This window comes from Danio rerio, chromosome 19, assembly GCF_049306965.1.
Source record: "Danio rerio strain Tuebingen ecotype United States chromosome 19, GRCz12tu, whole genome shotgun sequence".
Lineage (NCBI taxonomy): Eukaryota > Metazoa > Chordata > Actinopteri > Cypriniformes > Danionidae > Danio > Danio rerio.
The window spans coordinates 4,825,001-4,840,367 of record NC_133194.1 but is presented as its reverse complement, the minus strand read 5'-3'; positions in this window follow the sequence as shown (position 1 = coordinate 4,840,367).

Genomic DNA, 15,367 nt, shown 5'->3' with positions numbered 1-15,367 from the left:
CTCAATTGTACGTCGCTTTGGATAAAAGCGTCTGCTAAATGATTAAATGTAAATGTAAATATTCATACCTTGTTGTGTTTCATGTTTGGTTAATGGCAAACACACCGCATTTTAGGTTATTAACTGGAGATCCCCCTTCACCAGCTGTCAAAACCCCATCGAACACAACACCTCCAGAATGCAGTTTGTGTATGTATTTCTCTTCCTCGATAAGGAATAGATTGTTGCTGCATAAAAGAAAGCAAATATCATGCTGAATAAATAACATTATTAATTTTATTGATGAACCATCCCTTTAATACACAATGTATACCCTAACTTTCAAAATAATTAGGTGGTTAGAAAAGAGCAGTCATGCATACATTTCTAAGAGTATCTAAGAGTACAGGTAGTTTTTCTGCTTACAAAAAAGGTTTGTGTTATGCGTTGCATGAAAACTACCTTACTGGCCAGTAGCTATGCAAACCAATTAGCATGCAACTACTGAATTGTCTAGTTCATTCATTCATTTTCTTTTCTCTCATTCACACACATACACTATGGACAATTTAGTTTACCCAGTTCACCTGTCATGCATGTCTTTGGACTTGTGGGGGAAACCAGAGCACCTGGAGGAAACCCACGCCAATACAGGGAGAACATGCAAACTCCACACAGAAACGCTAACTGACCTAGCCGAGGCTCAAACCAATGACCTTCTTGCTGTGTGGGGATAGTGCTACCCACTCCGCCACCGTGGCGCCCTGAATTAGCTAGTTTTAAATTTTAATTACCTGCTAATTTAAAGTTTATGAGTTTGTTTATTCAAATATTTTCAATAAGGCCAATTAAAATGAACCCAAAATACAAATTTAGCATATATGTTCTGCTTGAGCTCAATTGGTTTTGGTTAATTGAACTAGCTGCATGTAGCTTTAGAATATTTGTTTTTGAGTTTGAGTTCTGCTAAATTATTCTGTTGTGAATCTCTGTGAACTACAACAGAAATAATGTCCAGTATAGTATATAAAGTCACGCTGCAGTGGAAAAACAGTTAAAATTGTGCATGACTTCATCATGAGCTTGGAGGACTGCATCCATACATCTCTGCACTGACTCAAATCACTTATAAAGTCTTCTGGAATGCCAAAGAAAGCGTTCTTGCAGGACTCCAAGAGTTCATCAGGATTCTTTGGATTCATCTTCAATGCCCTCTCCATCATCTTACCCCAGACATGCTCAATAATGTTCATGTTTGGTGACTGGGCTGGCCAATCCTGGAGGACCTTCTTTGCTTTCAGGAACTTTGATGTGGAGGCTGAAGTATGAGAAGGAGCGCTATCCTGCTGGAGAATTTGCCCTCTCCTGTGGTTTGTAATGTTATGGGCAGCACAATTGTCTTGATACCTCAGGCTGTTGATACTGAATGTAACCCAAAACATGACTTTTCCTTTACCGAACTTGACTAATTTCTGTGAGAATCTTGGGTCCATGCTGGTTCCAGTAGGTTTTCTGCAGTATTTGTGATGATTGGGATGCAGATCAACAGATGATTCATCAGAAAAATTCACCTTCTGCCACTTTTTCAAATAATCAACTAGAAGTCGAGGGTAACGCTTTACAATAGGGTTCATTAGTTAATGCATTTACTAACATGAACTAATCATGAACAACACATGTACAGCATTTATTAATCATAATTGAACATTTACTAATGCATTATTAACATTCAAGTCTATGCTTGTTAACATTAGTTAATGCACCATGATTTAACATGAACTAACAATGAACTACTGTATTTTCATTAACTAACGTTAACTAACATGAACAAATACTGTAGTAAATGTATTGTTCATTGTTTTTTCATGTTAGTAAATGTATTAATTAACTTTAACTAATGAACCTTAATGTAAAGTGTGACCAAGTCGAGTTATTATTTGTTGCTCTTACAACTGGGATCGACGACAAGACTTTGTCAGGTAGTCTTTATTTAAATGTATTAATTCATACCATTTTCAGTGCCTCACGGCACGCGCTCAGTGATTATCTCTCAGTGATTATTTAATCACTCTCCGTCTAGTTACCAGACCTAATCTGCATCAAAATAAGCAAACACAAGCTGCATATCAACATTCATACCGTATGCTGAGAATCTGAGCGAATGCAGCACTATCAAACATGAATAATCGTCTGGTAAACACGCGGAGAGATGCGAGCAGACGCTGACGCTCGGCATCTAAACACAGCCACAGCAGAAAATGTTCAGTCTGATCTGCTGCCGCTAAGTTTAGTTTCATTTTCTCACATTTCAAAAGCCCCCACGACACTCACCCACACACACGGAGGATATTTCGAGATCTGCGAAGAGAGAGAGAGAGAGAGAGAGAGAGAGATTTGATTTTTACAAAAACTTTATTACATTAAAACAAACACAATATTACTATAAATTAGTCAATTCAATTTACATCAATGAAAAACTATACATTTCAATTAAGTGTAAAAACAACATTGCTTTCGCAACACAAAGCATTATTATAGCACCAAATATTTTCGAAAGTTTCCAAATCATCCATTTGTATATAGTAACTAAAATCAGTTAAGACTCTTGCTTGTATCATGCTTGAAAAAACAATTACTACATTATGTTGTGTGTTATTTTCAATTTTCCTCCTTCTGCTCACATACACAGCCATTTTTGCTTGTCTAGTATAAAGTTCAGTAATTGACAAGAACATATCTTACTCCTTACATATTTAAAACCGAAGATGAATGTTTCAACCGAGAAAGTCTCACAACATCTAGCAAAAAAACTTTGCAATAACTTGGACCCAATTTAACACATTTCACAAAGACATGAAAAATGGTTTAGAGAGAGAGAGAGAGAGAGAGAGAGAGAGAGAGAGAGAGAGAGAGAGAGAGAGAGAAAGAGAGGACTGCTTAATGAAGATTTCAGTGGAAAGAGCTGTAGGTCAGAAAACACTTGTGAAGTTTGATATTATAACACAAGCAGTGTTTGGGAAGCTTTTAAACTGTCATACGGGAAAGTTAAGCAGTTTATGAAATAATAAAATAAGTTGTTTTGTATGCTTGTGTATGACTGCATCTTTTATATTAGCGCTTTTGGGGGGTGGAAAAACAACATGATAATGCATGTGATTTAATGACAATACAAGAACATTACACACAGCCTGAAAACATGCCATGGCTACATTCATGTATTGCATGTTCAAACTTTTTTTTAATGAGCTGATTCAACAAAATCATTTCATTTATTTGGAGGCGACTTTACTTTTGTAAAAGCAGTTAAATTACCTTAATCTGTCTTGGGACAACATAAGGAAATCATGTGGAACCCTGCATATTTTACTGTGTAAAAAGCAAAGTAAACAGCTACATAAGTCATAAAGAGTAGAGAATAGAGCCAGAATAGCTATTTATAGGCCTTAAAAAAAAAAAAAAAAAAAAAAAAAAAAAAAAATATATATATATATATATATATATATATATATATATATATATATATATATATATATATATATATATATATATATATATATATATATATTAAAGAGAAATTAAAAGTTATATAGACACCATTGATTCCAAACTGGGAACAGGGAGCTAGGACATTTACAAAGTTGCAAAAAAGTTGCAAATAACTAATATATATATATATATATATATATATATATATATATATATATATATATATATATATATATCATCGAAAGTGAATAAAATATATTAAAATAAATCTAATATAGATAACGCAGCAAAAGAGACGAGTTTATGTTTAGAGAGAGTAACTAAGATTTACTTAAGTCTCTTAAAGTCTTTTACTGCAATACAACATCAAAACCAGCACCTTATTTTTTTTACACTAGTTTAATAAAGCATCTTGTTAGAGAAACGGAAAACATTTGATCTTGTTTAGCGACTGGAAAATGTATTTAAGTAGGCAGCACTGGTCTCGCACATACGACCACAGAGTTCAGACTCATTTCCACTGTCTTGTTTTCAGCTTTGCACATTCATTTATAAGCACTTTTTTTGTCTGAGAATATTCTTTGCCTAATCTTATGCTGATCCATCTTTGGTTTTATCTTTTGACCTTTATGTCTCTTCTCACCTGCGCTGCTGCCGTTGCAATATAATGAGGGTGTGGCAGAGAGAGAGAGAGAGAAAAAGAGAAAGAAAGAGAGAGAGAGCTTAGGTAAATCTCTGAGCTCAGATGCTGGAAACATGGAAATTAATTGAAGTTGTGGTTCTTCTGAGCTCATTTGCATACAAGGAGGAATGGGTCAAATCCCTCATGTAACAGACGTTCATTTAAGCTATAGGAAAATATATAAATAATATAAAAATGATGTTTTTTTTTCTTGGTTTAAAGCATTCATTACTTTCCCTCTATTGTTACTGAAGCTGAAGGATGGATGCTTTCTCTCTTTTCTTGCAGAATAAATGAAACAATGAGCTTTACTGTCTGTAGATCAAAGAGAAAGAAGGATTTAATTGAAATATTTAAATAAACAAACATTACATTAGCATACAGATAAATGCATTGTTATTATTATTACTAGTAGTAATAGAGGTCAAACTCAGAGGTAAATTGAACCCAAGCTCATTCTGAAAATGTAGTTTCGCAGATGTTTCTGGAGAGTAAAGTTGTTTGAATGATTATTAATTAAAATCTAGCCAGCTGGAAAATATTTAAATCACGTTTTCCATGTTATATAGCATCTACAACAACAATGTGAACTTATATTATGACGTGTTTGGACATTATCTTCTGAATTCTACACAATTATCCAAAGACCTGAGGAGATTTCTGTGCATGAAATACTGGCGAATCAGCCTGATCTCACGAGAAAATTCGTACGAACTCGTACGAGTTCAGTCGTACGAAATGGAACGATTTTAAAAAGGAGGCGTGGCACCTAACCCCACCCCTAACCCCAACCGTCATTGGGGGATAAGCAAATCGTACTAAATTGTACGAATTAGAAAGTACGAATTCATACGAATTAGCCACTAAATGAAAAAGTGACGAATTGCCGTGAGATTGTGTTGCAGATTAACCTGCTGCTGAATCTACAATATTGTATGTAAATAAATATGAAATAAGTGGAGATGATGTGTCCAGATGATTGACATAAGCAACATAATGGTTCATTCAAGAGTTCACACTGCTGATGATTGATTATAAATCTTGTTTGGCATGCTGTCCCGGGATAGAGCGCTGAGCTCATAAGATTCTTCCCTGAACCCAACCAATTTTACCGATTAATCCGCCTGCCCGCTTACTTCCCTAAACCCAACCAACAATTTACAAAAGCCATCCAGAAAAAGAAAAGCCCTCATCTGATTTTTACCTCGTTTTTGGATTTTACCACATTCTCACCCTGCTATTCACTTGTTCACTTTATATTTTTTGGATTTTGTTTTTGTCTTACCTGATTTCTGGAACCACTCTTCCCCGGATTCGAACCCGGTCGTCGTCGTCATCGTCGCGGTCAACTCCTCTCTGCGTCTCAAGTCTGCCGACGTACATGACGAGCTAACTGGACAAACCAGTTGTGGCAGGAAAGCCCTCCACACAGAGGTAAGCGGTCAGCTGGTAAGCGCCAAAAGGAACGGCGTCACACCGCTACGTAGCAATGAAATGCAGTCATACGTACCTCCGGCTACGTAATTAGCGGTCTCCAGAAACGTTTGCGGGATTACGTTTTCAGAATGAGCCTGTGTTGGGTAAATTAATGCAACTTTACTGTAATAAATGCTGGGTTTCACACAATTCCTACATGTTGCCTCAACATTAAACTTAATCGTTTAACCAATTTAAGTAAATTGAACATAAAACATTTAAGTTGTCCCCTCAAAACCCTTAAGACTTGCGTTGTTTCAACTCATTTTAAATAAGTAGTTTAAACAAGCAGCGAAAGTCAGTCTGTATCCAAAAATTTTCTTCTTTCGCTCCTCTGGAAATCAGCGGTTGCTGTAACAAGTTGTGAATACTGGTATAACAATAGAGGACCATCTCAATAATAAGGATAACAAATTTGAAGTCTCTGAAACGGTTTCCTGCAGATTTTAGCTCCAACTTGCTTCACCACACCTTGCAATGTTACATAAAAGGGACCTATAATGCAAAAATTATTTTTATAAGGGGTTTAAACACAGCTGTGGGGCAGCAGTGTGTGAACATAACCAGCTTCCAATTGTAAAAATGTATAAACTCTATTTATTTATAATCACACTTTGTAAAAACAGAAACAATTTGTTTGTCATTCTCCCTTTGTACATGTCATCAGAGGGGGAAAGCCCCACCCATTAGTGACCATCTCCCCCTCATTTGCATAGACAGCCCTAAATGAGAAGCAGCCGACGCTCAAACACTTCTTATTTCATCGAAATAATATCAGTCCTGTTTTGAATCTGCCGCTATGCTAACACATAGGCGTTTGTAGCTCCGCCTTCTTTTGAGAAGAGCACAATCTTATTTAAATTTAAAGCGACAGCCACCAAAACCCCACATTTTGGAGCAAAGCCTAAAAGTGGCAGAATGCAAAGAGTTATAAAGAAAAAAATGTGGGGTGTTTCGAGTTGAAACTTCACATACACACTCTGGGGACGTCAGAGACTTATTTAATATCTTGTAAAAAAGAGTATAGTAGGTCCCCTTAAAATCAACAAAATGTGTTAAAAGTTCACTAAAGTTTTAAATGCTCTTCAAAACATACAAAAAAAATAAAAATCCCCTGCACCCTGGATGGCGTGAGGGTGAGTGAATATTGTCAGGATATGTTCGTGTCCGGGTGTAAATCCCTTTAGCTTGAATACGCTGTTTCAAAGCTGAATACTTTCAGAGCTAAATATATCTGAACTATAAATAGACTTTAAAATGTATTAGTAATGCAATTTTGGAGGCACTTGAGCTAAAAGAGCCTGAATTGACTGTCAGAGTTCAGTGAGTGGGCGACTCAATATTCCGACACTAACACAACATCACGGATCAATACAGCGCTCTCTTTTCAGGTAATATCGTAAAGTTATTCATGAGTGCTACTATTTCCAGCCGTCGCGCTTCATTTATCTAGATTTGTCTTCATTTTCTCTGCACTTTGGCATTCCTAAACATATTTATTCTGTCAAGCAACTTTTTCTGAGCAACATAGAAATGAGTTTCATCTTCTCTAAAGGTGTCTCGCCTGTGATCTCACGTCTTCATTTGACCCTTCGCGTGTTTGTTTTGAAGGACCCAGAGGATCCATGAGAACCTCGCAGCAGCTCTGGGGCGGAAATCGACTAAATAATTCACTGATCAGTACAGAAGTCACACGTGTGTTCATGTCTGCAGATGAGATCCGGAGAAGAGCCTCAAAGCTTTTGTGTGTGTGTTGAAAAATGACAGCAGTATACTGTCTTCTGTATTTCTGTAGTCTGTCTCGCTCTTTCTCCACAGGTAAGTGGATAATGAGAAGCTAATTTATGAGATAAAATGAAATCCCAAGCTAAAACTAATTTTTTTTCAGGTCATATTAGATTGTGTGTGTGTTCACTTGTCATTTTCATCCTTTTGAGTGTTCTTGACTGTGTCACGATATAGCTGCCGCCTTTTATTGTTTCTTTAAGAACACACACATTTTCCTAACGGTGCAACCCTCGAAAGTCACAGAGAGACTAACAGAGATCTCATGCTTTCAGTTCACTTATTTGTATAGCACTTTGTACGACATATACAGTTGAAGTCAGAATTATTAGCCTCCCTTTGAATTTATTATTATATTGAATTTAAACAGACCAAATTTTCACAGTATTTTCACAGTATGTCTGATAATATTTTTCCTTCTGGAGAAAGTCTTATTTGTTTTAGCTCCAGTTCTAGTAAATTGAACTATGTCAGTCCAGTTTTCAGAGTTGAAGTTCATTCATTCATTTTCATGTCGGCTTAGTCCCTTTATTTATCCGGGGTCGCCACAGCGGAATGAACCGCCAGCACATTTTTAAGCAGCGGATGCCCTTCCATCCACAACCCATCTCTGGTAAACTTACATTCACACACACACTACAGACAATTAAGCCTACCCAATTCACCTGTACCGCATGTCTTTGGACTGTGGGGGAAACCGGAGCACCCGGAGGAAACCCACGTGAACGGAGGGAGAACATGCAAACTCCACACAGAAACGCCAACTGAACCGAGGATCGAACATGTGACCCAGCGACCTTCTTGCTGTGTGGCGACAGCACTACCCACTCGTCGCCTATTGAAGTTCAGTTTAGTTTTTTTTTTTTACTGCTGAAAGTCCAAACAGTGAAGAGCAAATTCATCGATCTGCAGTCCCAAACCAAGCAGGCCAGTGGTGACAGTGGTGAGGAACAAACCTTCACCGATTGACGAAAGTGAAGGAAAGAAAAAAAAAAAAACCTTGGGAAAAAAACAGGCTAAAGGCTGATTTATACTTCTGCGTCAGCGCCGTAGCACACGCCGGTGTGCCCTTCGCCGTGGCCGTCGCCGTCACTGACGTGCACCTCTCAAAAATTGTAACTACACGTCGCAACTATACGTCGCAACAACGCGTAGCGCAAGCTCTGTGATTGGTCGGCTTGCTAGCGCCGACGAGTCTGGGCGGGACCGAGAGCCGCGCGAATGCCGCGAGCTATTGTTTACAAGTGTGGAGTCCCGTGAAGGAGCTCCGGATGGAAAGTTTTGTTCTGTGTTTACCTCATGGTTAAAGTTGTTGCACGTTCGCCGGTTCCTGCCTCAAAATAAGCGAGTTTGAGTCACTTGTACATCCAGGAAGTGTTCAGGAAAAGCAAAACAGAAGCGAAGAAACTCGACACAGAGGAACATTTACACCTCACTGCCCACTAGCGTTTCGGAAGTGTTAATGCAGACCAACAGAGACAGCGCGCAGAAGTATAAATGCAAAGCCACGCGCGTTGCATGCGCCGTGGGTTACGCCGGTCACTTGACGCAGAAGTATAAATCAGGTCTCCTCTGACCAACCTCCTTGTGCAGAGCTGCAGTCTAGGCGGCGGAGGCTGGAGAATAGGCTAATGATGATTGGATTTAGGTGTGGGGTTCAGTGCCATAGCTTCTTTTAAAAATCGTACATTTCCATACAACTGAACTCGAAGTCATGCGAAATAGCCACTGAACTGACAAGACGTAAAATAGTTCCATTTCTTTGTGAAGTCAGCACATCCAGAGAGAGTGAGAGAGAGAGAGAGACATGACTGGCTCTGCACTGCTGTCTGCTGACTGATAAAACTCACAGCTGGTTGTCATGGAGACGGAAAGCCACAGATAGGCTCTCAGACAAACCCGAACCCTCTCCGCAGTACACCAGGATCAGCCCGAGGAGAGACACCCACAAATCCCAATAAAGTCTCCCAGCACGAGTGGACGGAGCGGCAAACGGACATTCATTGACTGTCTGTTGTGTTGTGGAGAGGCTGAATCAGCAAGAATAACTCCCGTGGCCTGTGGTTCTCCTTCCATGCGCCGCGAGAGAGCACTCAGAAAACTGACGCTCAGTGCTGAGTGTGTGTGAAAGTGCACTTCATCGACACAAGTGCGCACTCAGTTACTACAGCGCAGATCAGCTTTAGGAGGGCGAGGGCGCTCTTTGTTGTCATGTTATCGCTATTGTATAGTTGGAGCATCAGATGACTTGAACGCAATCTATAGTGTTCACTAAAGACTAAACTGCAAGTCAACAATGAAGTCTGTGAAGCATTCAAGAGTTTTCGTGAGCGATATTACATGCTTTTTCATATTTCATACTTCCTTTTCTGCATCTGACACATTCAACATCCTTTAGTGTGTATGTTTCTACATAAAAACGATTTAATATTGCACACTTAATATATTACTCCACTGCACATACCTATTTATAAATTAGCAATATCACACGAGTAGCTGTGCGATGTGGCTGTATCAGCACTGGTGGGAGGCATGCGTTGGCATGAGGCCACAGGCCAAGTGCCTTAAGCCTGATTTATACTTCTGCGTCAAGTGACCGGCGTAACCCACAGCGCATGCAACGCGCGTAGCTGTGCATTTATACTTCTGCGCGCTGTCTCTGTTGGTCTGCATTAACACTTCCGAAACGCTAGTTGGCAGTGAGGTGTAAATGTTCCTCTGTGTCACATTCTTCGCTGCTGTTTTGCTTTACCTGAACACTTCCGGGATGTACAAGTGGCTCAAACTCGCTTATTTTAAGGCAGGAACCATCGGACGTGCAAGAACTTTAACTATGAGGTAAACACAAAACAAAACTTTCCATCCGGAGCTCCTTCACGGGACTCCACACTTGTAAACAATCGTTCTATTGGGCTAGTGCCGCTCGCGCGGCTCTCGGTCCCGCCCAGACTCATCAGTGCTACCAAGCCGACCAATCACAGAGCTTGTGCTACGCATTGTTGCGACGTGTGGTTACATTTTTTGAGAGGTGCACGTCAGTGACGGCGACGGCCACGGCGAAGGGATATGCGTCAACGTCGTAGCATACGCCGGTGTTTGACGCAGAAGTATAAATCAGCCTTTAGTGTCCCACCAGTGACGATCAGTGGAGTAAATTAACAAACTACAAATATTCAAATTACTGTAATTGAGTATTTTTTTTTTTCTTCAGGAATTGTAATTTACTAAGTAGTTTTAAAAATTTGGCTATTACTTTTCCTTGAGTACCTTTTTAGTGCAGTATCGATACTCTTACTCCACTATTTTCCTTGTACCTGCAGTCACTACTGTCTTTTTCTTTCTTGTCTATAGTGATTGGCTAAAGTAGAAAGATCAGTCCTGTGATTCCTGCCTAATCAAATCGCACATAGAAGGTAAATCGCATCATACTGAACAACCTCAAGACATGGGCGCTTTATAAATGCAGCAAACTGTTTGGAAGCATTAAAAATGTACAAGATGTTCAAAATCTTTACACGCATTGACCCTGAGACAATTTATAGACTGTATATCACTGACTGAAGGATGTCCACTGTATGATGACTGAAATCACCAAACAGCCTTAAATCACTAAATAGAACGAAAGAAGAATGACTGAACAAAGGAAGGAAGGACCAATTGAATGAAGGAAGGATTCAAGCAAAGACTGAACAAAGGAAGGAAGGAAAAAAGTAATGAAAGAAGAAAGGTAGGAACAAATGAAGTAAAGAACAAATCAACAAAGTAACGAACGAACAAAGTAACAAACAAAGTAACAAAGTAATGAACAGAGCAATGAACAAAGTAATGAACGAACAAAGTAACGAGTGAACAAAGTAACGAATAAAGTAACAAAGTAATGAACAAAGCAATGAACAAAGTAATGAACGAACAAACAAAGTAACGAACGAACAAAGTAACGAATAAAGTAACAAAGTAATGAACAAAGCAATGAACAAAGTAATGAACGAACAAAGTAACGAACGAACAAAGTAACGAATAAAGTAACAAAGTAATGAACAAAGCAATGAACAAAGTAATGAACGAACAAACAAAGTAACGAACAATCAAAGTAACGAACAATCGAAGTAACGAACAATCGAAGTAACGAACAAAGTAACTACCAAATGAACAAAGTAACGAATAAAGTAACAAACAAACGAAGTAACAAACAAACAAAATAATGAACGAAGTAACAAATGAATGAATGGCCAGTCCAGTCACCAGATATGAACATCATTGAGCATGTCTGGGGTAAGATGAAAAAGAGCGCATTGAAGATGAATCCAAAGAATCTTGATGAATTCTGGGAGTCCTGCAAGAACACTTTCTTTGGCATTCCACATGACTTTATTAATCAGTGATTTGACTCTTTGCAGAGATGTATGGATGCAGTCCTCCAAGCTCATGGGAGTCATACACAATATTAATTCTTTATCCACCGAGCATGACTCTATATTCTATACTGGACATTATTTTTGTTAAGTGACAAGACTTTTGTCTAAGCAAAGTCAGACCTTACTGTCCTAATTAAATAGTCACAAATTAAGGCATCATCATATTTTATTTTAGTAAAATCAGCGTAATCTAGAGGCCTTTGCCTTTCATATAAGCCACCTCTGATACCAAATGATCAACTAGAAGTCAAGTTATTGTTGTTGCTAAAACTTGGATTTTTGTCAGGTAGTGTATGAGTATTGCAGAAGTCCACAGTGTCATGTGGATGCTGAAAGGATCTATTATGCAGCATTAGTCTCTCATTACAGTGAAGATATTGAGAGAGCATTACTTTTGTACGCTGTTCAGTTGTAATAGCTCTGCTTCAAGGTCAAAGTGAGGATGTCAGAGGTCAGATGTGCCGCAGGTTCAGCCGTCAGCCTGACAGGAACAGTAAAACAGCATTAGTAGTACAAGCTGAGAAGATTAACAAGCTCTCTTCTGCATTTTAACTATGTTTGGTGTGTGTGTGTGTGTGTGTGTGTGCGCGTGTTTGATGAAGCCAGTGAATTTTCCATCCTGTGGTGACAGAGCAGATCAAAGCGAACGTCAGGAAACCTGTGCTGAGATAATCTTATTAATGAAGGAACATGAACACACACACACACACACACACACACACACACACACACACACACACTAAGAACATACTGTTCAATCAGCAATACACACACACACACACAGACAATGACACACGGACATTAAGAACACACTGTTCAATCAGCAACACACACACACACACACACACACACACACACACACACACACACACACACACACACACACACACACACATTAAGAACGTAATGTTCAATCAGCAACACACACACACACACACACACACACACACACACACACACACACACACACACACACACACACACACACACACATTAAAAAACATACTGTTCAATCAGCAATATACACACACACACACACACACACACACACACACACACACACACACACACACACACTAAGAACATACTGTTCAATCAGCAATACACACACACACACACACACACACACAGACAATGCCACACGGACATAAAGAATACACTGTTCAATCAGCAACACACACACACGCACATACAGACAATGACACACGGACATTAAGAACACACTGTTCAATCAGCAACACACACACACACACACACACACACACACACACACACACACACACACACACACACACACACACACACACACACACACACACACACACACACACACACACACACACACACACACAGACACATTAAGAACATACTGTTCAATCAGCAACACACACACACACACACACACACACACACACACATTAAGAACATACTGTTCAATCAGCAACACACACACACACACACACACTAACACACACACACACACACACACACACACACACACACACACACACACACACACACACTAACACACACACAGACACAAACACACGCACGCACACATGCACACACAAAACACACACAAACAATTAGTTTCCTCAATACATTGCCTTATCTTCAATAACCTTTCATAAATCATAACCTTTAGATGAATCATATTTAAATACAAATGAGCTGCTCGGCTAAAGACTGTGTGATTTAGAGACACAATTTGTTCAGATGGACTTTGAGGCCTTGAATCTCTGAGTGGACGTTTTATGCTAATTGAATTACCGCAAAACGCAATCACTTATGATTATAGCACATAATGTAGACCATCTCGACCGCCTCCTGCATTATCATCGCCGGACCACACCACAATAAAAGCATTAATATCACATTTCCAGCAATCATCGGCTGCTAGAAAGCTCACTTCAGAGAAAAATGAGCTCCATTCCTGCAACAATGTGAGCCGAGATGAGCTTCCGCTACGAAATCAGCAGGAGAATATTAACATTTCATATGCGTTTCATCTTAATGTTTTGGTATTTCAGAGTAAGTTTGAAACATTTTCTAGTTTGAGACATAAACAAGTCCTTAAAAAACAATGAATAGATGTTGGTTATGTGTGCACATTTTAATCAATGTTTTATCTAATGAGTATAATCGCCACGACAGAAGACAACATGTGAAATTTCAGCCTAGAATTTGAAGAGATTGATCAAAATCTTCATCAAATTCACAAGCAAACACGTCAAAGATACAAAATTGTTCTGTAGTTACATAAAAGTCCAATTCACACTGACAGAAAACCAGTTATGAAGCCCATTATCTGATTTATGAACCCCCAAATGTGCTATAAGCGGCAAACATTCATACATGAAAATATTGTGACAGGTCTACTATTTACATGCACATAATAAAGTCAAACCTGGAGAGATCTTGTCCAGGTCATATTTCAGATGATTCTATGACATTTTTTATTTATTTTATTTATTTTTTTTTGTTCACAATTAAGCACATTTTACATCCAGCTCTCATTACCATAGTATAAAAAAACAAACAAACTTGAACTTATTTGAGATCATAATTGTACACAGCTATGAAAAACAATTAAGAGACCACTTGATAATTCTGTTTACACTGGATGATTATTTAGGCATGTTTTATATCTGTTTATGAAAAGGTCTGATAACATTTTTATGGCAATTTTCAAATAAAAATAATGTCATTTAGATCTTTTGTGATTTAAAATCAGGGTTTTACCACCGATTTAATAATTTCTTACCTCTGCTGTAAAAAAAAAAAAGTTTTTTTTTGTAATGTTTTTTGAAAATAGAAAAAACTTATTACTTAACTTATAAACTTTATTACGAACCAACAAGCTTTACTTAAAAAAATAACTACAGATTTATGTTTTTTTTAATTAATTAATTAATTAATTTATTTATTTTTGTGGAGTAAAGCTTGTTGGTTCCTAATACAGACAAATAAATAAATAACCAAAATCAAACAGAAAGTGCTCTAGGGTAGCTCAAATAACATGTTGGTGCTCTTTGAGCAAGAGATTCATCAGAACAAACAGCAAAAATCAGTCCAAGGCATTCGAAAAATGTGTAAAAATTTTTAAAAAGCCTTTATTCACATGGCTATTCTATAAAGAACCTACGCGTTTCGGCAGAGAGCTGCCTTCCTCAGGGTAACATTGATCAGGTGAGTCTGGAGTTTCTTTTGAATTGTACGGTCTCCTGACTTATTAGAATATCGAAGCCATACTAAAATAATATAATAAACAACATCAACTCAACAATCATCATTAATTTAGCATTGAAAAAAAAAAAAAAATTATATATATATATATATATATATATATATATATATATATATATATATATATATATATATATATATATTCATTTATTCTCTTTTCGCCTTGGTCCTTCTCAATCAATCTGGGGTCGCCACAGTGGAATGAACCATCAACCTATCCAGCATGTTTTACACAGTGTATGCTCTTCCAGCCACATCTCATCTCTAGGAAATATATATAGTGAGAATAAGAAGCAAA